The following is a 24,667-nucleotide window of genomic DNA, read 5'->3' as shown; positions in this document are numbered from 1 at the left end:
GGGAATAGAGCCCCTCTCAATGCAGGGGTTCAGGAGGAACTCCTTATGTCCCAATGAGCTGCTGCGAAGTGTATGGGATGAGAGGTGCCCCCTGCCAAGGAGACGGTCAATGCTGTTTTCTCAGTAACATGCATTTCCTCAGGCCCAATGGGGAGACCAGGACAGTACAGGGTAGAGGCCATCGCAGACAACAAGTGCCCTCATTCCTTTTCCAATGGCACTTCTGACCAGGGATATCCCATGGGTCACTTTGAAGCATGTGTGATGGGCTCACTGCTTTTGCCTTGCAAGCTGGGCTTGGAGAAGGACAGTTCAGATTGATGGAACATTTCCACCAATCAGGTAACAGCTGGGAGGGGCTTGCCCCACCCCTGCTCAGAAGGGGCGGGATGCAAGGAGGCCCTGAACCTGCCCAGCATGCTGAGCACACTGCACAGATGCCTGTGAGGGACTCAAGAAGAGCACAGCCAATAAAAGCTGGGGATCTCTCCCCCACTGGGCAATAGGCCCAAGGCTCCTGAAGCCACCACTGGAGGAACAGACTTGGGAGCAGTGAGAGACTGCTCAGGCCCATCATGGTGCGTGGTTCAGTTCACGGATCCCAGGCTTTGGGAACTGCAAGTGGTGGCTCGAGGCTGCAACCCTGGCAGGGCCACCGGGACTCACAGTGTGTGGGGCAGTACATAGGGCAAGGGCCTTGGGACTGCAGTGAGGTGGCTCAGGCCCCATCTCCCAGCAAGTGGCCAGGTCCCACAGTGCACATGGTGTTTCATGGTCCCAAGCCTTGGGAACCAGGGAGAAGCAGAGGCTGCTTGGGTTATACACCCAGCATGAGGATGGCAAACCAGAGCCTGAAGGTCCTGGCCTGTGCTAAGAGAGCCCTCAGTACCAAAGCCAGGGGATGACAAAATGGCAGTGCTGCAGTGTGAGGCCCAGGAGGCAGCAGCAGTGGTGCAGCAGCTGAGAGGAGCTGAGCCCTTGGTGCCCAGAGCAGGGCACAGGGTGCAGAGGAGACGAGCAGCGCAGGATTTGCCTGGGGAGGCACTCCAGCAGAGGAGACCCCATTGAGCTGCACCCTAACTGCCAACACCTGAGGAAGTGTCATTGGGCCCTTGGGTCCCACAGGGGAAGGACGTTTGAGGAGGCCAAACCCAGAGAAGAGGCTGGGTGAGCAGCCTCTCCCCACCTAGTCAAGGCCCTAATGGGAGGGGCACCTGGTGCTTCCTGGACACGCACCCCATGGGACCCCATTGGAAGGAGGACTATCTCTTGCCATGGGTCAGGGACTATATTAAGTAATAGATGTTCTTAAGATTGTTCATGTTTGCACCTTATATTTTTAAATTGAAATGTTGTATTGTGGTGTTTGTAAATAGTGTTATTTAGGGTTTGACCTTGTTTATTGGTTAATGTTCACTGTGTAGTCTTATGCTTATGTATATTATAACTTAATAAGTTGTATATAGTTAAGAATTTTGGGCTTGGGCTAACTCTATAAAGAAAAGAGGGATCCACTCGAAATTCTGGCATCCCTTTCACAGCACTGCTTCCTGCCTACCTATCCCATTCAATTGAGAATAAGGCACACCCTTGGATCTACCCGGGTTTCACATGGAGCACGTCTTTTTTTTTCCATCAGACCCAGGAGGTTATGCACACCCATTCCTCACCACCTTACCCCCATTACTCATGCACAGGAACAAACAGGTGGTGGGAGATGGTTTATTTTCAGAATGAAGTTTACATTTCTGTAGAAAGTAGAATATATGGGGTCTCCCCAGGGGAGCTCTAGAAAGGCCTGCCCTCAGGGCTCCTGCAGTTCACAGATCCCACAGCCAGAGGATGTGATATAATCTCTTCTCTTATCCCTGCAAATAGCATCACAAGAATCCAGGCTCTTTACTGGTGGATCCTTTTCATTTCTGCACTCCCACACCCACCTGACTCCTGCAGCCATCTCCCCCATCAGTATCCAGTGCACCATCTCTCTGCTGGATTGATCCATTAAATATTCACCTGCTAGATTCTTCATCTTTTCAAAAATATAGAATTGAGTTTCTTTACTCCTGACTATGCTAGCTGCCCTGCCTTGGACAAATGCACAAGTGGTGTTGTTCAAATTTGCATGCCTCGGAGCTAAATCCTGGAATACAAAGTCATAGTGCTTCCAGTGTAGGTCCCTCCACCTGAGCGCAGTTCACCAGGACACATGGCTGGGAGCTCTCTTCCTTGGGTGTATTGGAAGTGGGGGACACTGAGGCCACAGCCTAACATAAGAGGGACAGAGATGCTCAAGGCTAGATGTCTTGGAGGAGAGTCTCCCAGCCCAGGACCCCTGCACGCACAGTCATAGCATATAGTACAAAGTGGGGTGTGGTCAACCTGCACAACAGCAGAAAGGGATCTTGGAGTTACTGTTCACTGAAAGATGAACATGAGTTATTAATGTGATGAAATGAGCAGTAAAGGTAACCACACTTTATCATGTATTAGCAGGTTCATGACAAACAGGTCCAAGGAGGTGGCACTTCCCCTTTATGCGGCATTGGCCAGGCTGCAGTTGGAGTACTTCGTCCAGTTTGGGGTTCCACACTTCAAGAGGGATGTGGACAACCTCAAGAGGGTTAAGAGTATGGACACTTGTACGGTTAGGGGGCTGCAGGCAAAACCCTATGAGGAGAGATTGAGGGCCCTGGATCCCTTCAGCCTCCACAAGAGAAGGCTGAGAGGTGATCTTGTGGCCTCCTACAAATTCATCAGTAGGGGACAGCAAGGAATTGGCGATGCTCTTTTCACCAGGGCACCTCTTGGAGTAACTAGGAACAAAGGCCACAAACTGACAGAGAGCAGATTTAGGTTAGACATCAGGAAAAACTTCTTTACTGTAAGGGTTCCCAAAATCTGGAAAGGGCTTCCAAGGGAGGTGGTGTTCTCCCCTACCTTGGAGGTCTTTAAGAGGAGGCTAGAAGTGCACCTGGCTGGGGTTGTCTGACCCCAGAGCTCTTTCCTGCTCAGGGCAGCAGGTTGGATTCGATGATCTACTAAGGTCCCTTTCAACCCAAACATCTATGAATCTATGAATCCATGAACCTTGTGTACAGGCTAATCTTCTCTTCAGAAAAAAATTAATCTCCAGAAATTCCTCCAGGAATCAAACCTGTAGAATGGAGGTTTTCTCCTCCCTTTCTTACAACCAAGTACTGTACCCAGAGGTGTCTCTAGTCCCCACAGTCCCATGTAAAATACACAGACTGCACAAGTGCAGACACTATCCATTAGATACATTTCTGTATCACCTGACTCTCCAGTGTATCCTACAACTGCAGTCCACTACAATTCCCTTTTCCCACTGATCAATCTCCCAGGTCCCTCATAGATCTAACACTGCCAACACTTGAGACATCTCAAATGTCTGCTCTTTCTTGTGGTGGGTTGGTCTGGGCAAGGACACATGGGTCCAGCCTGCAGTGGCAGCCTGCAAAAACCCGGCATTATGATCTGGGACCCCGTGAACCCCAGAAAGAGCTGGGGGAATGATCAGAGAGCTGAGGAATTGTACTTGGGGCTGGGGAATCAACCCAGGAGCTGGGGAATTGAGCCAGGGGCTGGGGGAATGTTCAGGTCCCTGACCATTTCCCCAGCTCCCCAATCTTTCCCCTAGCTCTCTGGTTGCTTCCCCCAGCTCTTCCTGGGGGGTGTAGGCCTCTGGATGATGTGGAATGACAGCAGGCTGCTGCTGCCAGCAGGGGATGGCAGAGAACCGATTCAGGAAATAGGCATGCACAAGACATTCCCAAGGAGACAGAAATAGATGATGTTGGCCTGTGCCTATGTGGCATCCCACCCTACCCCGAGCTAGCAGCTCCACTGCCTCATAATGCGATTTAGTTTTTTCTCGTACTCCCTGAAGATGACAGCAGAGGATTCCAGGTTCTTGGATGAAGGGTGCACTTCCACACCACCTCACTCCTCTCCCTGCTGCAGTTATGGCTTTGATTCGTCCCCTGTGACCAGCACAACTGGTGGGGTTTTCCTGTTAACGTGTCCCTACCGGTTCCTTCGTTCTCTTCTCACAAATGCAGAAGTGAGTTTCTCTGCAGATTCCTCCAGCCTTAGCTCTCCCACCTTGGATATAGGCACAAACTCTGTCCTGATCATTCTGAAGACTGAAGTCTTGGAGATCAAACCTGGAATGGAAGTCCAGTGTTTACAGTTCATCTCCACCTCCCTGAACTCACCACACCAAGACACAGGGCTGGGGGGCTCTCAGAGCTGGCTGTACCTACAGTGGGCTATGCTGACCAATGACCTAACAGAAGGAGGATCAGGGATGGTTTGTTGTTCAAGGCTGGAAGTGGTTGGGTGAGACTAGACTATCTAAGCACAGGATCCCTTCATGCACATGGCATGTTGTACAAGACAGGGTGCACTAAAAATCATGTGCTGGCCATGTGCACCCTTCCTCACCTAATTGTCCCCTTGCCAGAAACTGCTCCTGGAATGAAACATGGTACATGCTCTAATTTGTGTGCCTCCTATAGCCAACTATTTTTCTCTTGAGGGATCTCCATTTCCTATGTTGAGAGAGAAAATTTTCCATACTTCCATATGCAGCCACAGATCACCTGAGCACACACAGAATCCATCATATAAACTCAAGTATCAAGTGGCTCTTCAGTATACCACCTCCCCTTTCCCAACATCTCATGCTCCCTTGTAATGAACAAATGCTGTGAACCTTGAGTAGCCCAACTGGCTGCCCTTTCCAAAGTGATGATGCACCTCAGAATACAGATTTGTTGTTATGGAGAGAGATGTTAGCAAAGTGAGGAGGTGTCATGGCCCTGTTTCTACCCTCTGCCGTTGCACTCACAGACTTCCCCAGGCCCCCCGCACCAGTTTCTCTTAGACTTTCAAACTGTAGGTCTGCTTGTGGTGGATGAGGGTGAAAGGCCCCTCACACATGTAAAGAGTTAGATGTGATCAGACCACAGCTCTGGAGGAGCATTGGGAAACAAGTTTATCACAAGCAGGTCCAAGGAGGTGATCCTTCACCTCTGTGCAACACTGGTCAGGCCACAGCTGGAGTACTGCATCCATTTCTGGGCACTGCACTTCAGGAGGGATGTGGATAGCGTTGAGAGGGTCCAGAGGAGGGCCACTCGCATGATCCGGGGACAGCAGGGCAGACCGTAAAAGGAGAAGCTACTGGACCTGAACCTGTTCAGCCTTCACAAGAGAAGGCTGAGAGGGGACATGGTGGCTGTCTATAAACTTACTAGCTGGTACCAGTGGGGATTGGGAGAGACCTTGTTTCCCCGAGCGGCTCCCAGAGTAATAACTGCCATAAGTTGCTAGAGAGTAGGTTTAGACTACATGACAGGAGGCGCTACTTCACAGTCAAGGCAGGTAGGATCTGGAACCATCTTCCAAGGGAAGTGGTGATGGCTTCTACCCTGGGGGTCTTTAAAAGGAGGCTCGACATTTACCTGGCTGGGGTCATTTGAGCCTAGTTTGCTCTCCTGCCCACGGCAGGGGGTCAGACTAGAAGATCTACAAGGTCCCTCACACCCTACATCTTTGAATCTATGTATCAAAGGGTGGGGTTGTTTGGGACCTGCACTAGTAGGTGAGTCTATTGCTAGGTGAGTCTCTAGCAAAGTTCAAGACCCCATTTGTGTGGTGCAGTCTTTAGCTCTCATCTCCATGGTGAATTGCACAGTGGTGGGAATGATGCACGTTGGTCCAGATGTGAGGGCATCCTAGTGACACAGACTTACAAGCCAGAGGAGAGATCCGAGTCATCTGTCCAAACCCACTTCCTGGATCCAGGATCATACGACAGCCCAATCCAGAATGTGTGGTACTGGGAAACACCATCATGATCTTCAAAATAGTGAAATGATTCTTTTTTTATGAAATCCTAAAATACAGATAAAATTAATTATTTCAGCTGTCAGAGAGTGAGAATGCCAGGAGAGCGCTAGCTGGGTGCTGCCAGTTCCCCACACACAGTACTCCTGCAGGCCTCGGTGCAGAGCTCACCCCTGTACCTAACGTTGTGTTCTCACTTCCAGGGTTACAGACTGCTTGCTCACCTGCAGTTTACTTCCCAAAACCAAGTGAATTTGGCCTGCTATATAAAATGTTGCAGCCCGGACCTTTTGTTTGTCAGGACATTTCCATTAACATCTGTGTAGTTAGTTAAGGGTGCAGACAGGAGCTGGGTTAACTATACTATCCCAAAATTCACAATGGGAACAGCCCTGGGGCCCAGTCTTTGTTTGCCAGAGGTTACACTGCAGCCTTGGATGTCTTCCTTAAACCACAGTTTTCCCCTTGAGTAGTGGGTTCAGCTATCAGCCAAATCAATCCCCTTCACACCTTCTAATGTGGGGGGGGAGGGCAACTGAGGAGATGGAGGAAACTAGAAAGCCAGGCATGGGACTTTGGTTATTTTCTGCTCACGGAGTATCCAAAGGAAAAAACACAAAGTTTATCTACAAAAGGAATCACAACCATACTGCACATGGGAACCCATCAGTGCAGACCCTTTTTCTCAGAAGATCCTACATTTTTTGGAGTCTAAAATCACTTTAGAAATCAGGCTGAGAGTGCAGACCATTGGGATGCTTGTGCTATTTTGGCCCTCGCTGGAGATGTTTCAGGGTTGAGCAAACCTACTCACAGTACAAGACAGATGGTGGGCTCTGCCCAGTCCTTCCTGAAACACAGTGCATGGCTGCTGATCCCCACTCTGCTCCCAGGCTAGTTTGTCTGCCTGACAGTGTCATGGTCTTCTCTTCTTATCCTGTACCGTGAGGAATGGCTGTCTACAGTCCCTAATTCCTTTGCCAAGAGTGAGGAGCTCTCTAGCGTGTGTTGCACTTACCAACCCACCAGCCCTCAGGAACCTCCTGTTGGAAATCCCCAGTTGAGACCATGCCAGAGAAAGCCAAGCCCCTGGACCTGGCTCCTCTGGATCTATTCACCTAGACATTTTGCATTGATATAGTATTACAGGAAACATTCACTCACCAGCTCTTCTCCACCCTCAATGGTGAGCAGCTGGGCAGATTGTGAAATGCAGGAGGAATGACACTTTTCCCAAGTTCCTTTTTCAGGAGAAAAGAGATAGGAACTGTCCTTGTGGACAACCCACCATACTGGACACTTCTCCCCTGGAACAAACATACACCAAGAATCAGCTTCCCTCATCCCCCATCACTCCTGTGCTGGAGACAGAGGGATTTCATGCCCACCTTGTTCCTTTGCCTTCTATCTGGGGACAGGAGCTAGGATCTTGTCCCCAGTACTATGAGGTGGTCAAGAGCCAGGAACAGCAGCAGCAGACTGACAGGAGCCAGCCTCAAAGTCAGCTCAAGACAGTAATGGCTGCTGTGGGGTAGGGAAGTGGTTTTTCCTCCCCTGAAAGTTTGCGAGTATTTAAACAATTTTTCATTCCTGATTGGGTATAATGGCAAAATCATGGCCATTTAAAATCAACTCAGAACCTCAATTTATTCTCTGTTTGGGTCGCTCGAAGATTTCCACATTTTGTAAGTATTCTGTTTCTATTTTTCCCTATTTTAGGTTTCTTTTTCCTAGTCCTCCTTAATTTGAAATATAACGTTACACACTGAAGGCCCAGGCACCGTCCCACCATGATGCATCCTGCCACCCCAGGCACGCAGCAGGGCTAGGTGGTTCTTCACTGGACTGTCTTTCTAGGCAACCCAAGCACCAGCAGCTGCTTCTGGCTGCCGCCGCTGCTGGACCCAACCTCTGGTACTAAGAGGAACCCATGCGCAGCCCAGACCCACCCTGCTCCTGCTGCAGACTTGCCTGTTCACACTAAAGAGCTGCAGCAGCACCAGCGCCAGCAGGGCAAATGTGTGCTTGGTGCAGAGGGAAAGTGACCCCTCCCCCTCGCTGCTGCCCACTGCTTCCTGCAGCAGCTGCCAGGAGCCCATGCACTGGGGCTGCACAACGTTGGTGGTGGTGGGAAGGTGCTGCAGGGTGCTGACTGGCTATGGGGGGGCGTGCACAGGGTGCTCCCATGCATACCCCACCATACCCACAGACCTTCCACTGCAAACCCCACAACCACATCTTCTCCCCCCCCCCCACACACACACACGCGAACTCAAATAACACCACCCACCCATACCCCTCCCTACATGTACCCCCCAACACACCGCACACATCCGCACTCCTCTGGGAGCCCCACTCATTTCTACCTGCACAAACACCACCCCACTCGTGCACTCACCTCTTTATGTAAACCCTGCCCCACACATCCCCCCAGAAACCCCATTACCCACTCATACATCCCCCAAACACCTCCCCACAACACCCATACCCACCCACCCACCTCCACACATACCCCTCCATAACCCCCACAATATACAAGAGTAAGACTTCACCTCTATATACAGAATGCAAACACACAAACCAGGACAATAACAACTTTTTAAAATAAAATTAAAATATATTATAGTGGATGTTTGATTTTTAGTATAATTTGTGGGTTTTTTCCAGTTCCAAGATGGCAAACCCATTTCCAAAAAGGAGTACTTCTGGGGAAAGCAGAGGGACTTTGAGTGGAAAATGTCAGGTTTTAGGGAGCAGAACTTCAATCCCCAAATGGTGACCAGGGGTGGCACTACTCTTATGGCTCTTTACAGCTCTCCAAATTCATGAAGAGGTCCTCCAGCCAAAATAATTGCTTACCCCTGCTCTAGAGTCTCTCTCTCTGAGATTGTGAACATGCCGGAGGACAGGCGATGCAAATGAAAAGGATCCAGTCTCAACAAATTAGAAAGCTGGGCTGAAGCTAAAAGATGAGGTTCAAAGATGACAAATGCGAGGTTCTACACCTTGAGACGAACCATCAAAAACACAAATATAAAATGGGTAACACCTGGGTGGATGGTAGCACTATGCAGAAGTATGTGGGAGTCTTGGTAGATCATAGGCTAAGAATGGTAGATCATGGCTTAGTATGAGTGTAATGCAGCTTCACAAAAGGAAAATGCAGTTTTGGGTTGCATCTCTAGAAGAATTAGGTGCAAGACATGGAAAGTGATAGTGCCATTACTTGGCACTGGTTCAGCCTCATGTAGGTTCCTGAGTGAGGTTTTGAGCTCCACATTTTAAAAAGGACGTACAGAAGTTAAAGAAGGTCCAGAAGCCAGAGACAAAGTTGATAAAGAGGTTGGAAAGCAAGTCATATTTGGAGAGGCTGAACTAGCTAGGCATGTTCAGCTTGCGGAAACAATATTTAAGAAGGGACACGATAGTCTTCAAATACCGAAAGGGCTACCATAAAGAAGAGGGAAAGCACCTTTTCTCTCTCATTGCAAGAAGGAGGATCAGATCAATGGCTTGAAGTTACAGCAAAGTAGGCTTAGATTGAATTTAAGGAACACTTCTTCAATTAAAAAAGCAAGGCAATGGAATATACTGCCAGGGGAAGCTGTGGACTCTCAGTCACTGGAGGTATTCAAGAAACTGGACAGTCACTGGTCATGGGTGATTGAGGTCAAAACTAGGCTCAGCTACACTATGGCTATTCCCCATGCTTCTGGGATTTGAGGACTCCTGCCTGGTGCTGGGTGGGAATTTCCCTCCTGCTCTACACCCATGCTTTCTATATGAGGCAAGTGGGGTTTTATACCTTCCCCAGAGGTATTGGCTACAACCAAGGCTGAGTATTTTGATTGGAGTGTGCCAGTGCTCCTCCTTTGACTTAAGGCTGGAGGTTCCTGGCTAAAGGACCTTGCCCCTCCTCTCAGAGTTGGATCAATCACCATATCTGGGATCAGGAAGGAAATCTGTTGGCATCTGTAGGGGAAGGGTGGGAGTTGCTTTCCTCTGTAGTTCAGGGTATGGTCCTCTTCCTGGGATCTATTGAGCATGCATTAACAACTTTTAGACGAGCAAGATTTTGACTGCTATCCCCTACTTTATCTGCAGCTGGTTAGGGTGTCATACCTATTGGTTGTGTGAGGGTTGAATGTGTACTTTTGAAAAGGGGCTTGTATAGGATGGTTTGGATAGGATGATTCTGCCACAGGCAGGCTGTTGGACTCAATGACCTAAGGAGGTTGCTTTCCCCCCTACTTATCTCTGGTTTGATCCCTTATTCAAGGTCAACGTTTCACAAGAGCGGCAAAACTGCAGTACAAGGAGAGGCCCCAAGATAGGTCTGGGTCTTACCTGAGCATACAACTCCTGCTGTCTCATCATTTACCTGCATCACGAGGCTGTTCCTCTGGAGTTCCTGGAAGGCATGGTGTCTGGCTTGGGCAGGACATCAGCAGCTGGGTGATGTTTCCCTTCTCACAGCTGAGCTCAGTGACTAAAACTTCAGAACAGCACACCAGTGTTACAGCAGTTTCACAGATCTGACATTCTCTGATTATATTGTCACAAAGACCTGTTTGTACTAATACAATCTATGGTTACTTCCTGTACGCGTTTTCTGATAAAGTGTTTTTCCACCTGGGGAAATAATGGTGATTTCTCAATAGTGAGCCTAAGACTCCTGGAGCTTCCACAATTAAAAATATAATTCTGCTGAAGAACTTCATTTCTGTACAACTGTCCAGCTCTGGGCTTCACCTCCTCATTTCAAGCAAAATATTTCAAAACTACCATATTTTTTTGCAGATGGAAAAGTCAGCTGTTCTCCATGACTTCATGGCTTCTTATAATCTACCTGATCCCTCCTAAACTCTTTGTTCCAAATGTACTAAGGACTCTCTCTTCTTTTAATGGTCTTGATGTTCCACCAGTCAAGTTAACCATTGTTCTGCAATTCACCTGTCTGTTAACTGCTCCTCTGAATAAAGCTCCTATTTCACAGCCCTCCAGATTGGAATGAGTGAAAAAACAATGGAGTTATATTTGTTTTTGCTTCAATCTTAAACTGAATATACAGCCCCATATGAGAACAGCATATGAGAACAGATTCTAGTTTATTCTTAACTGGAGAAAAATATGTTGTTTTATATGTAATGATGGGCCTCACCACCTGCACCCCTTTTTCAAAATGTTAGACCTATTCATGTTTGGCTATTTAAGTCCTGCTTCAGAGGCAGAGGGGGAGTCTGACCTGGCTTGGAGGCAGCTCGCTGCTGGGAGCAGAAAGAAGCAGTGCAGGGAACTGAGAATTGACGCTGGCTGTGCTGGCTGGAAGAGATCCCTGTGCTGAGCGGAGAAGCAATATAGGAGACTGGATAAACTGTGTAAGGCCCAGCAGGACCCGAGTTGGGAGAAGGCAGCAGAGTGGAGCAGAAGCCTGGGGAAAGCTCAGAGGAAGACCCCCAGCTGCATGTCATTGTGTTTGGGTTTTGCTCTTGGCATAGCTTGCAAAACCTGGGAGTGGCTGAAGGGGATGAAATGAGGTCACTAAAGAACCCCCATACAGGATTAGATTATTGATGAATTGTTGGCCTGCCAGAAGTCCTGGGAACAATGACTAGGCTGTGAGAGCCTGAAACATGGTGCACTCAGTATCCCCATTCTGGTTCCCTGGAGGGATGCATAAAGAAGTCATCCAGGATTTGCTGAATTTTGTAGGTTGAGACAAATACTACCCACACAGATATATCCTGTTCCCTAAACCTAGGGTGAACATTAGGGCTGTGTGAAACACCAACATTTCATTTTGACCTGTATTTCACTGTTTCAAAGGGACAGGGTTGTGTCTCATTTCGAAGCACTGTTTCGTTTAGTCAAATCTATCTTGCTGTTTTGATGAGTGTCAATGTTGTGCCCATAGGCTATAATGGGGAATCATTAAAATGCCTAAAATTTGTCATTCCTTGCCTGATTTGAATGAAAATTGCAGAGATGATAGCCCTTTATGAGGGAATGAAGGCTGCCAAGTTTCAAGCAGAGGTTTCTGGGAAACTATACCTCAAATTGATCAACCCAAAAGTGCTGACACTTGCTGGCAGCAGCAGCCTCCTGTCATACAGCGCACAGATCTGGGGGCTTGCACCCCCGAGAGGAGTCCAGCACTACCCCACAACCCTTCCGGGGGTGCAAGCCCACAGATCTGTGCCCCAATGAGAGGAAGATCAGGCTGCTTGTTCCACCTGGGACTGGCACTGGGTGTGGTCTGCACCCACCACTGGAGATGACTGCTGCTGCCGCAGCCTGAGCATCCTGTCAGCCAGTGCAGATCTGGGGGCTCGTACCCCTGGGAGGGCTGCAGGGCTGTGCTGGACTCTTCCCAGAATGCAAGCCCCCAGATATGTGCACTAGAGGATGGCACTGGGTGCAGGCTGTGCCCAGTGCCAGTCCCAGGCTGCAGCCTGAGCCTCCTGCCATCCAGTGCAGATCTGGGAGCTCACAGACCTGGGAGCAGTCCAGCACAGCCTGACAGCCCTCCCAGGGCTGCAAGCCCCCAGATCTGTGCCCAGGTGAGAAGAAGCTCAGACTGTATGTGCCACCTGGGATGGGTGCCCCCCGCTTGCCTCCCTGCTCAGCTACAGTCCCCCCCGCACACCTTCCTGCTTGGCTACTGTCCCTCACTTAGCCCATGGCTGGCTCCAGGCCCCCTGTGCTCCCCTCCTCATTGCAACCCCCCTGTGTGGCTCCCACCCAGATACAGCCCCGCCCCCCCCCCACCACACGCTCCTCTCCCAGCTCCAGCTCCCCCAGCATGCCCCCCGCAGCTTACCAGTATCTGCAGCCATGCTCTTCGCTCCCTGCACTGCGGGGGGCAGCGTAGCTTGGCCCGAGCTGCCAGGTATTGTCCACCTTTTCCACAGCATGCTGCTGTTGCCCAGCTTGGTGTGGTGGCGCACAGGGCCATGTGCTTTCAGGCAACTCCGGACTGTCACTTGGGGCAATGCACTGCTCTCAGGGACTGCCAGGCACACTGTTCTGGGTCCCGTGTGCACAGAAGTGGTGCACAGGGCTCATGCACACAGGACCCGGGCCAGTGTGGCCAGAGGTCCTGGTGAGTAGAATGAAGCCCCAGGTGAAAGCCCAGAGCTACCTGAAAGCACATGGCTGTGTGCCACACCACACCAAGCTGGGCAGCAGCAGCGTGCTGTGGCAGAGGTGGTGGATACCTGGTGGCTAGGGCTAAGCCACATTGCCCCCTGCCATACAGGGCTGGATCCAGGTAGTGCATGGGTGGGCCTAGAGCCAGGAAGGGAGTGCAACTGGGCAGGGGCTGCAGCCAGGTGGGGGCTGGAGGTGGGCTGGGAGGTGAGTGGGAGGTGTCAGTCCCAGGTGAGATAAGCAGGCTGAGCTTCCTCTCACCAGGGCACAGATCCAGGGGCTCACACCCCCAGGAGGCTGCCGGGCTGTGCTGGACTCCTGCCAGGGGTGCAAGCCCCTGGATAAGTGCCAGGTGACAGGAGGCACAGGCTGCCACCTGAGACCAGCGCTGGGTGCAGCTGTGCCCAGTGCCAGGGAAGATTGCTGCTGCTGCCAGTCCCAGGGAGCAGTGTCAGCCTCCTGTCATCTGGTGAGCAGACCCAGGGGCTTGGACCCCTGGAAGGAGTCCAGAACAGCCCTGCAGTCCTCCCAGAGGGTGTGGGCTCCTGGATCTGTGCGCTGGATGACAGGAAGCTGCCACTGCTGCCACCTGGGACCGATGCTGAAGTCAAGTAAGCCCAGCTTCAAGCTCAAAACATTTTGAAAGTTACAAAATGCTTCAAGTGCCCTTGTTTCATTTCAAAGCTATTTGTTGCATTTCTATTTCACTGTTTTGAGCTCAAAACACATCAAAACAGCATCAAAACAAAACACCCAGTGAAATTTCACACAGCCTTAGTGACCGTATGTCCTATTTTAGCTGGGACAGTCCTGGATTTCACAGGTTCATCCTGGCTGGCTGTTGAGAATTTTAATGGGCATTCAGGAAACACAGGGGCATTGGGCACAGTCTCACCAGGAATTAGAGTGGCTCAGTGCACCTTGCAGGCAGGAAGGCAGGCACTGCTGCCTGCCAGGCATGCATCCCCATCCCTGCCAACTTGTGAGAACAAGCAGCGGTAGAAGGGGGTCAGTGTCCTGGATTTCCTAGATGATAACCCTGTTTCCCAGATTTCGCACACCTCTAGTTAGTTTCTCTTCACTCCCTAATTAGTCCCCCTCTCCTAGAAGTGTGGGCACTGATCAGTGTGCTCCAGATGAGCCCTCCCCAGTGCTGAATGAAGGAGATGGATCACTTCCTGGAACTTGCATGTGACAGTCTTCTCACCATATGCACAAACTGCACTATTTTTTTTTAATATACTTTTTACTTCATTACATATTATACAGATTATGTCCATTTGACATGAAAAAATGCACCTCATGAACAGTAGAAATAAGTAGTTATTCATGGACAACTAGTTGTAATTGCAAATGCCTTTGGAGTAAAAGATTGACCTGGCTTCATTCCACCTGTCATATACAAGGCAATGCTCACTAAAACCAGTAGATAAAGGAGGAGCCATAGTCATCCTAAACCGTGAGGATTACATAAAGGAAGCCAAGAGACAGCTCTCTGACACCACCTACTACAAAGAACTACAAGAACATCCTACTCCCCTTTTCACCAAAAAAACCTCAACAATACCATCAAATCATTTCAATCAAGACTACAAGAAAAACTACAGACCTTGATCCCCCCGCTACCTAACCCAGGGACTTTTTACATGCTTCCTAAAATCCACAAATGAGGGAACCCTGGCAGACCTATCAGATCCAACTATGGGACCCTAACTGAGGAAATATCAGGTTTCGTTGAATCCATCCTAAAACTGCTTGTCACCCACAGAGCAAGTTTTGTACAAGACACTACAGACTTTCTACGGAAACTTAAAAACATAGACCACCTTCCCAGCAACACACTCCTAGCCACCATGGACGTTACCAGCCTATATACCAACATCCCGCACCAGGATGGCATCCAAGCCTGCCTTACATATCTACACGAACAAGATTACAACCCAGAATACAGACCCAAAGATATTACTGACCTTATACACTTCATCGTCACACACAACAATTTCACTTTTAATAATCAACACTTCCTCCAGATGATGGGAACAGCTATGGGCACTAAAATGGCCCCACAGTATGCCAACCTTTTTATGAGCCACCTGGAAGAAGACTTCCTTAAGAACTGCACCATCAAACCCTTGCTGTACTTATGATAGTCCAAATGATGAAGATGTCATCAATGTGAGAACCTGCAATCTCCGATTGAGTTCCACCAGTAATTCAACAGTCACCATCCCTCCATCCGACTTTCTTTAGAATACTCCAGCACCAACATCTCCTTTTTAGACACAATGATCAGTATCCAGAAGGGTAAAATACAGACCACAGTATACAAGAAACCCACAGACCAACACACATATCTGCACAGAACCAGCAATCACCTGAAACACACCAAAAAAGCGGTGATATACAGCCAAGCCCTCAGATACCACCACATCTGTACTGAAGAAAGCACCCGGGATCGCCACCTCACCAATCTTAAAAAGGCTTTCACCCAGCAAGGACACTCCTCCAGAGAGGTTGATCGCACATTTGAAAGAGCCACCTGGATACCACGTGAAGAACTGCTGCAGTACAGAACTGAAACACCCACAAATCGCACACCGCTGGGTATGACATATCACCCCTCCCTTGAACCTGTACGGAAAATCCTCAAAAAATTGCAACCCGTACTAGAAAGAGACCCTATTCTTAAGAAGATCTTCCCAGAGCCACCCATCCTAGCCTTCAGACAAGCACCAAACCTCACCAACCTCATCACCAGAAGCAAACTTCCTCAACCGCATAACACACCAAAAGGATCCAGACCGTGCCAGGACAAGAAATGCAAAACCTGCCAACACATCTCCACCACCCCCACTATTACTACACCCCACAACAGAGCTATCAGCATCCCAGGATCTTACAGCTGCACCTCCAGAAATGTAACATACCTCATCCAATGCACCAAATGCCCTGATGGAAGATATGTAGGAGAGACCAGACAACAACTGCGCACCAGAATGAACGCACACCGGAAATCCATCAAAGACAGAAACACCCAATTACCGGTGGGGGCACATTTCTCACAGGAGGGCCACTCTCTCTCCAGTCTCTCAGTCCTAATCCTCAAGGGAAACTTACACAACACTTCCCAGAGATGAGCCTATGAGCTCCATTTCATCAACCTGCTAGATACTAGAGATCAGGGACTAAACATAGACATTGGATTTTTGATACATTATAATCTGCCTGGCAACTGACTGCCCAGCCCAGCCCCTGGCTTCTTTACTTTTCATTCCATCTAGGAAGAGCACGCAGCAACTGCTGAAGCTTCCTTAGCCTGACGAAGGGTTTTTGAACCCGAAAGCTTGCTTAATAACTATTTGCCAACCATTTGGGTTGGTCTAATAAAAGATATCAAATTCACCCAAGGAACCTTGTCTGCTTATGTCCTTAGACCAACACGGCTACAACCCAAACCCCCACTCCCTTTTTAAACACTTGTGGGGGGTCCCCCCACCCCGTAGAAACTGTAGAAGTCTATATCCATATTCCAGTCATGTAAACTAACCATGAAAACCCTGTCCTCCCAGTTAGAAGATAATACAGCATCAACACCAGCACTAGAAAACTGCACTTCGCCCAATTTGCAAAAGTGCCAATACATCAACTAAAGCCGTGAGACAGCCTGTCTGCTGTTAATTAACACTGTCTTCCATGCTGCATGAAAAATATGAATTTAACAAAAACATAACACCATTACTGGCAAGAACTGAAAATTATGTGATGATAAATTAAAGATAAACAATTCATCTAGGGCGTGGAAATCCTGTATGTTGAAAAAAAGATACTGCACGCACACACACACAAGCAAGTGACATGTCAGTGATATATGCAAAATGCAAGCACACATTTATGTTTAAATTTCTATGTGCATGTATATATAGACAAAAACTGACACATGCACATGTAAAAGTCTTATTATGCCATTCTTGGACTGAAAAATTAAAATATTTAAAGAACAGCATTCTGAAATTGTCTTAAATGTTATATTTAAAAACGTAAAACCAAACATTTGAATATAGGACAAACTGTTTATGTTCGCAACACACAACAGGATTTTTATAACCAAAAATTCAATTCCTGATGATTGAATGGGTCTAAAGCCTTACAATGTCATTTGTTGTTTTTTTGTTTTTTTGGTTGTTTTTTTTTTAATACTGAAAAAAAGTATTAAAGGAAAACAGTTAAAATGGTGGCCATGCCCCCGTTTTGTCTACGAGTTTCCCACAAAGCAGAAACTACAAGCATAGAAAGAGTTTTGGCTTCATATTTCTGGAGTCATTTTCTGCCACTACATTTGTCACCAGCATAAACTGGTCAGCAATCAGGTCCCTCTGATATAGTGGTTAATGTGCAGGGAGTGTGATAGGGACAATGAGGGGCTCTGTTCTGGCCCCTGGAACCTCACACATGAGGAAGGGCTGCCAGGCCTGCTCAGAGGGCAGTAGTCACTCACACGTCCTTGCACATTGTAGACTCTGCCTCCTATCACTAGGCACAGCACCAGGGCCCCAAACACCAGTGCAAGAGGCTGCCATCTTCCCTATCACCTGCTCATGCAGTTTAATATCAAATGGCACAAACCAACATTTCTGCATTTAAAAAAAATAAATAAATAAAGTAAAATAATAGAATGGACTCTCTTGTGAAAAAGATTGGTATTTCTGCTGCTTAGTTTAATTTGGGATGAAAAGGGATTATTAGAATGTTGTCATGGGTGGAGAAAAAAGGCATGGTAAAGTGCAGCCAATTCATCAGTGTCAGGGGCAGAGATGGGCTTAGAGCACAGGAGCAAAACCCATGTTATCACCATGGGGTTAGATGCTCTATGACATTCCTGCTCACAGTCATGGTGTATAGGAGGCAATGTCCAGGTCTGAGAGGAATGATGAAATGGCTCCAGCTAACAAGCCTCAAACAGAATTGGCTTCGAGTACATAGAAATTGTGCCAGCAGGGCATGTCAGGCATCTTTCCCACACACTGGTGCTACCGAGATGGAAACCAGCACCTTGGCTCACTTCTACCCTACCAGGCATTTTGCAATCAGGTCATCTTGATTTTCACTTCCACCCTTCATGAATCTAATTCCCCTAAAAAAAAAGTGGGGGGTAGGGGAGGCAAGGGAAGCATACAGGGACCTGTGAACCTGTGTTATCTGGTACCCAAAACATGATGTGCTCAGGTGCTAAATCACTCTTCTGTTGAGGAGTCATGGTTCAGCCTGAATAAGAAGGCACTTATTAAAGAAAGTCACTACAAGAACATGTCAAATAAAGCTTCCACACAACTCATGGTCCAGCTTTGCCTCCCTCATTTGCCAGCTCCCACCTCCTGCTCGATCTTACATACATCCCACAGAGACATTTAGTATTACAACGATATAGTGCAAGTAATATAGCACTGCAGTCCCTTCCCAGAGGCATCAGAAAACACTTCCATGCCCCTCCAAAACATTGCAAGAACTGCAGTCGGATCTGTTCTAGGTCCTTCACCCTGAACTTACCCAGGTAACCCAAAACTCCTGTTGCTATCAGCAAAACTAGACAGAGAATCCCAAGAATAATTGAAGTAGGCTGCCGGCGAACAGGTGGAGCTGAAGTATCTAATAAGAGAAATACAAATAATATGACATAATTAGGCCTGTGTGAAGCAGCAAGTATAGACTTTGGATTCAGCTGATTTGGAGGGACAGTGATTTGAATCAGTCCCAATTTGATTTGGCCAATTCAGATTTGGAAATTTGATGCTGATTCAGAGATTCGGCCATAGACTATAACGGCGAATCATTAAAATACCTAAAACTTTGTGATTTTTTTTTTTTTTTTTTTGCAGATTCAGATGAAAACAGCATTTGGATGAAAATAGCCCCTTCGGAAGGCATGAAGCCACTAAGTTTCAAGGAGATAGGTGGAGGGGTTTCTGTGATACTGCACTTCAAACTGTTGAAAGCAAAACTCATATCACTTGTATGTGTTAAGGCAGAGCAAGATGAAAACAGCAGGGGTAGCAGCCCCTTGTACAGGCATGAGGCCTGCTAGGTTTCAGGCAAAGTGGTGCAGGCCTTTCTGTGAAAGTGCACCTCAAGGTTCGAAAACAAATTAAAAAAAAAAAAAAAAAAAGGAAATGGGTGAGGAGGGTGACACTCACTGCATCTGCACATGGAGCTGGGGAACCCCAGCAGTGGGAGGTGCACCTTGAGTAACACCAGCTGCTTCACCAAACCAGGATCCAAGGAGGTACAGTGGGGAGTCACATCACCAGAAATGAACACCCTCTCGCTTGGAACACTAGTGGGTGGACAGGACTGGTGTTCCCAGGCAAGTGTGGCCAGATCCTGCCACACCTGGCTGTGGGTTGCCGCATAGGCCAAGGGGTCACAATGCAGCAGTTCCACATCCTTGGTGAAACAGATAGCCACAGAGGCCTCCACACTACCTGCCAGATGGTGGGGTCTGGTGCCTCTTGACACATTTAAACCATGTCCTTAGCCCACGTTGGCAGTGGCTGTGGTGGAGGAGATTATCTGGTGGTTGGAGTGCAGGCACAGGAAAGTGGATCACCTTCTTCCATGTCTCCTCCACCTCTGCCCTTCGGTCTCTGTGATTCTATTCACCAGCACCTCCATCCAGCGATTGAGGGTCTTGCTGGTACAGATGCTCCTCTTCACCCTCAGGTTCCACATGCCCACCAGCGTGTGGACTGTACTGGACCGCAATGGATCCAAACTTTTTTTGATGCCCTACTTCAGCTGCTTCACCAGTGTCTGCACCTCTGGTGAAAGTGACTTGCCCCAGCCAGGAACATTGATCCCCTAGAACTTCTCCATTTCATTCTCAAGCTCCTTCACTATGGGGATCACCTGGCTAAGGAGGGCATCATCAGTGCTCAGGCTCTCGATGGCCTTGAGAAACAGCTTGAGGCTGACCAATTCTGGGAGATGGTATCCTACTCCATTTTTTAAGGAGACTGCTGATCCGAAACTTCCCAAGCAAGGCCAGCTTATGGATGGCTTTGTGTTGCTTCACCAGCCTTTCCAGCATCAGGTATGGGGAGTTCCACCGAGTCTCCTCATACGGGATGATTTTGTGCTGTGGGATGCTCAGCTCTGCCACTTTGTCCCACAGCATCTTGCCCCCTTGATGCTCTGGTGGAAGTAGCCTGTCACCTTCCTGCATTTTGAAATGAGCTGGCAGATAGTGACGACACTGTCACCGGGAGCTCTATTCTCTCCCAAGATGTCCCTCACTACAAGGTGGAACTTCTGCGCCACGCAGTGGATGCCAACGAAGTCGGCATTACACACTGCCTTGACCATATTGGCTCCATTGCCAGTGACCATTAACCCATGGGTGATCTCACCCTGCCCAATAAGCCACTCCTGTACCATGTGGTTCATGGCCATCATGATCTCCCTTGCTGTGTGGCACTCATCCATCACCTCCATTTGAAGGGGAGCCCACCAACACCCTGACTGATCACACCAGTGCCCTGTGAGGGAGAGGTAGGCATGATCTCCATCCCAGCTGCTCCAGATGTCCAAGGTGAAGTGCAAGGCTTGTGCAGGTCCTCTCTCACATACTCCCCGAGTGCCTCATACAGGGAGGGCACCACTGTCCTGCTAAAGGCGGTACGTGCAGGCACTTGGTACAATGGGGCCATGAGTGCCATGAGCCACCTGAACCCTAGACACTCAGCTAAGGAGAAGGGCTGACCATCATGAGCAAGCATCTTCCCAATGCTCTGGGTGACCTCGCTTGCTTTCAGAACATGCCCCACTTTGTCTCCGCCTTTCCCCCACTGGTCCAGGGGGGCCTGCCACTCCTTCTTAGGGACAGGGGCTTTGGATAGAGAGGGGGGGGGACTTCTTTTGGACATGCTTCCACTCGTGCCAGGCTGAGCAGGAAGAAAGGCAAGGGGGTGCTGCCTCCTGAGATTCAGCAGCATTGCCGTGGGGGCAAAGTGTTTCAACTCCTTGCCCTTGGGTGATCTGCTTTCAGCAGTGATGGCAGATAGCAAACCTAGGATCATCTCCCACTTCAAAACAATTCCACACTACACTACCCACCTGCTTCTGGGTTGAGAATGGGGATCCTGCTTTATGCCCCTCCTCACTAGAAAGAGGCACAGCAACAGAAGCTGAGGCACCTGTCCCTAAAATCTCCTCTGAGGTGCTTTCTTAAGAAAGAGACCTGCCTCTTGGGGAACATTAAGAGGTGTGGGGCACAAACTCAGATTCCCCCTCTTTCCCCAGAATGTCCTTCACTATGGCCTCAGCTCCTCCCTTGGTACTAGAAGGCTTATGCTAGGAACTGACATTGGGGTGGAGAACATCATGCTGCTGATGGTTAGTGGTGTTGCAAGTGGTGCAGGCACTGCTAGCACCTCCTTGTTCCGACTAGCAGCAGAAGCCTCATTGCTGCCAGCAAAGAGGGTGTATCTATATTTGGGGCAGGGGGAAACTTAAAGTTCTCCCTCTGTCCCCTCTCCTCCCAGAAGACGTGGCACCTGTCTTTCCAGCAGTCTTCATAATGTTTGGTGTGCTGCAAAATGTGCGTTTGCATAGAATATATGTTGTACTTTCCTGCACAGTGATGACACACAGTCAGGCAAAACAGATTTTTTTTTTTTTGGGGGGGGGGGGGGGGGAAGGGAAGATAGACTAACAAGAACAAATAAGAGGATTTGGGGGGAAGAATCAGTTGAGAGGAATGGATAGAGATAACAATAGGGATTGTAGGCAAAGGTAAGTAGGAAAGGAATGGTGTAACAGGGAGCTTCCTTGGGGCCAGTCTACCAATGGCCCACCACCTGTTTCTATGGGCAGCCACCCACCTCCTCCTCTGCCATGCCTTGATGATATACTATGTGGAAGAAATCAAAATTTGTGTTGTGGTTGTATTAGAATTGGCAGAGCCATTTAGGTTTACTTAAAGCAATACAAGTGATCACAAGGAGAGTTTTCAAAGGAACTCTGACCTCTACAAATTTAGAAGCGTATTTATAATTTAGACAGCAGGAAAAGATGCAGGGTTCAGACAAAGCAACCTTGAAAGAAACAGAAAAATGTTGATCATTTGTTTGTCACATGTAAGCAGTTTACTTGGTCACAAAAAACACTATGTTTTGGGAACAGTTATCAGCTTCTGGCTTGAAGGAGAGGAGGTTAAAATCTGCACACAGAGCTTGATATATCAAGACAAAACAAGGCATGAAGGTTTCTTACCTTAGAACATTTTGAAACACATAGCATCAGAATCTTTCTCTTCTGTTGGTCTCTCCTCTTAGTCAAGAAAGAGGCCTGGTTAAAACTTATTTCCAGAACTATTAGGATGTTAATTAGGCAGGAGGCTACCCACTTCTTGCTCTGATGCCAGGGGGTGCTATCTATGGCTCTGTTCTTCCCCTACACTACAGCCCAAGCCTTGCAGATGGCATCCGCAGTTGTTGATGTCACTGGCCCCACAGTGGGTCCCAGAATCCTCCAAACTGGATCCCAACTAGATTCCTCCATTCAGGCAGCCTACTTTGCCTTCATTTGGGGCTGCCTAGATCCCTTAACTGTTCCCTCTCTTGGGCATGGTCTCCCCAGGACCTTTGGCCACACAGGCCCTGGCCTTACCTCCAAGGCCAGTCAGAAACTCCAGTCCCTCAGCTCTGGACATCCCTCACTGTGGGCCCCTGGCCCTTTTGACCATTCTGGTCCTGGCCCCAGCACTGACCACTCAAGGGTATTTTAAGTCAGACTTCTGAATCTATAGCCCACTCTCTGACCTGGGTCCACTTTCTTCCCTACTGTGGGGTAACCCACTCAGTTATGGAAGTTGGAGTTATTAACCCACCCCATCCCAACTTTCACCAGGTTGCTAAGTGGCCTAGTATTTCCTGGGGGCTCCTGCACCCCTGGGAGCCCCACCAGGCCACCCACTCCCAGCAGGGTGCAGTTTTAGTCATGCCCAGGACCACAAGCCTCTAAACCATCCCCTTAAGTGCCTGCCCTTACCTCCAGGATGTTGCATAAAGCCAGACAATGTTTCTGCCTATCCTAGTAGTAGCAAACTGCTCTGTTTATATAGGCAGCCAGAGATCTAAAATGGCCACTGCAATCAAGCACCTGCAGGCTGCTTAGCTCAGCCCTTAAAATGGCAGGCAAAAACAGTGCCCTGCCACAATTGGATACAACTTACAAGAAGAGAGACTAGGTAGCAAGAGCCTAGGTAGTAAACCAGAGCCTTTCAGACACTGCTGCTTCAAGAGAAACACAGCTCACAAGACGCATAGATCACATCACACAGCTTTATATTTTGTTTCTACCGCCCCCCCCCCCCACCCCCATCACTCCCCTGCAAGCACTGTGATTGGAAGGGAACTCAGAGAAAGATCACAGTCACTCGCTAGCTACAGATGTCAATATCAGAGTAATCATTTCCACCCCACTAAGCCTTGTCCATATATGGAAGACCACCGCATCCCCCTCCCCCTTCTCAGTTTCTGTTTGCTACCAGCCTTCTGAATCTCCCCGAATCTCTCCAAATTGTTTCAGAGGCTTCCAATTCAATTAGGACCTTTTAATAGGTCTCCCAATTTGATTCAGATATGGAGATTCAGCCACCAAATCAGGCCAAATTTCCTCTGAATTGAATTGGCTACTGAAGTTTTGCACAGCCCTAGTAAGTATTTAAATCTGCAAAACTCATACACCATATCATAAATAACTCAGGAAGAAAAATGGGAAAATCCTTGTCTGGACATCCATAACTGCGTCTCCTAGAAATAGCTGTGACTGATGGGGGGAAACATGGATAACAGGGAAAGTGAACAATGGGTGAAAGAAATGCCCCTTTGTCCTAATGGACTTACCAAAATGAAGCTCTCCCTCTCTGTGCTTGACATTAACAAAAATGTTTTATAAAAAAAGTAGTGCAAAATGACTCAAGCATCTGCAGTTATGGAGTCCAATGATGTAACAACAGCAGTAAATGAACTACTGGCTGATGCAGGATTCCAGGGCAGTGCCAGGTGTTTAAATAAAAGTATATTGGGAAATACACTTGTCCACAGTATACAGGTAATAGAAACCAGAATAGTTCAGTGCCTTCCAAACTCGCAGTAAATGCTGGCAATGCCACTGATACAGGTGGAAAATGCCATGTGGGAACGTAAAGGATAATAACATTTAGCTCACAGAATCCAGATGCTGCTTTTGCTATGGCTTGTAACCTGTCCCCTTTCTAGTGACATCAGCTACATCATTTCAGCCCTGAAAGTCCTCCAGTGCTTTCCCAAAATGTCCTAGTCACACAGCTCAATGCAGAAAACAACATGGAGCAGGACAGTTCAGTGTAGCATGAAAAACCACTGGGTGGCTCTTACAAGTCCCTGTGATGCTCCCAGGAAAAGGCACCTCCAATGAGAACAGAATAACTCAAGTGTAGCTGTGCAGTGTGGTTCATTACTCTTGAGACAGGCTAATCCATGTTGTCTGGCCTGGGTTCCTATCACACAAGCTAAGTGTGCAATGAAAATATACTCAGACCAGTAACAGAGTGTCATGTAGCTACCAAGCAACAGCTGACATGCAATGAAGCCCTGTGACATTTCACCCT

General features: G+C 48.4%; 1 long non-coding RNA gene across 2 annotated transcripts; it reads right to left on the bottom strand.

Annotated features, from left to right (window-relative positions):
• Nucleotides 1–1,716: 1,716 nt before the first annotated feature.
• LOC109284009 (uncharacterized) lies at nt 1,717–23,330 on the bottom strand. Of its 2 annotated transcripts, none has more exons than XR_009458938.1 (7): nt 23,065–23,330; nt 22,288–22,344; nt 18,568–18,666; nt 10,222–10,369; nt 7,039–7,181; nt 5,781–5,923; nt 1,717–4,187 (listed from the first exon to the last, which is right to left on the bottom strand). It is a non-coding gene; the product is annotated as an uncharacterized LOC109284009 (long non-coding RNA). The 2 variants fall into 2 exon arrangements; XR_009458939.1 differs by having other exon boundaries at nt 10,256–10,369.
• Between the last annotated feature and the right edge of the window lie 1,337 nt (nt 23,331–24,667).

Source organism: Alligator mississippiensis, chromosome 1 (assembly GCF_030867095.1).
Source record: "Alligator mississippiensis isolate rAllMis1 chromosome 1, rAllMis1, whole genome shotgun sequence".
Lineage (NCBI taxonomy): Eukaryota > Metazoa > Chordata > Crocodylia > Alligatoridae > Alligator > Alligator mississippiensis.
Note: the sequence above shows the minus strand (reverse complement) of the source record. Positions and strands in the feature narration are given on the sequence as shown.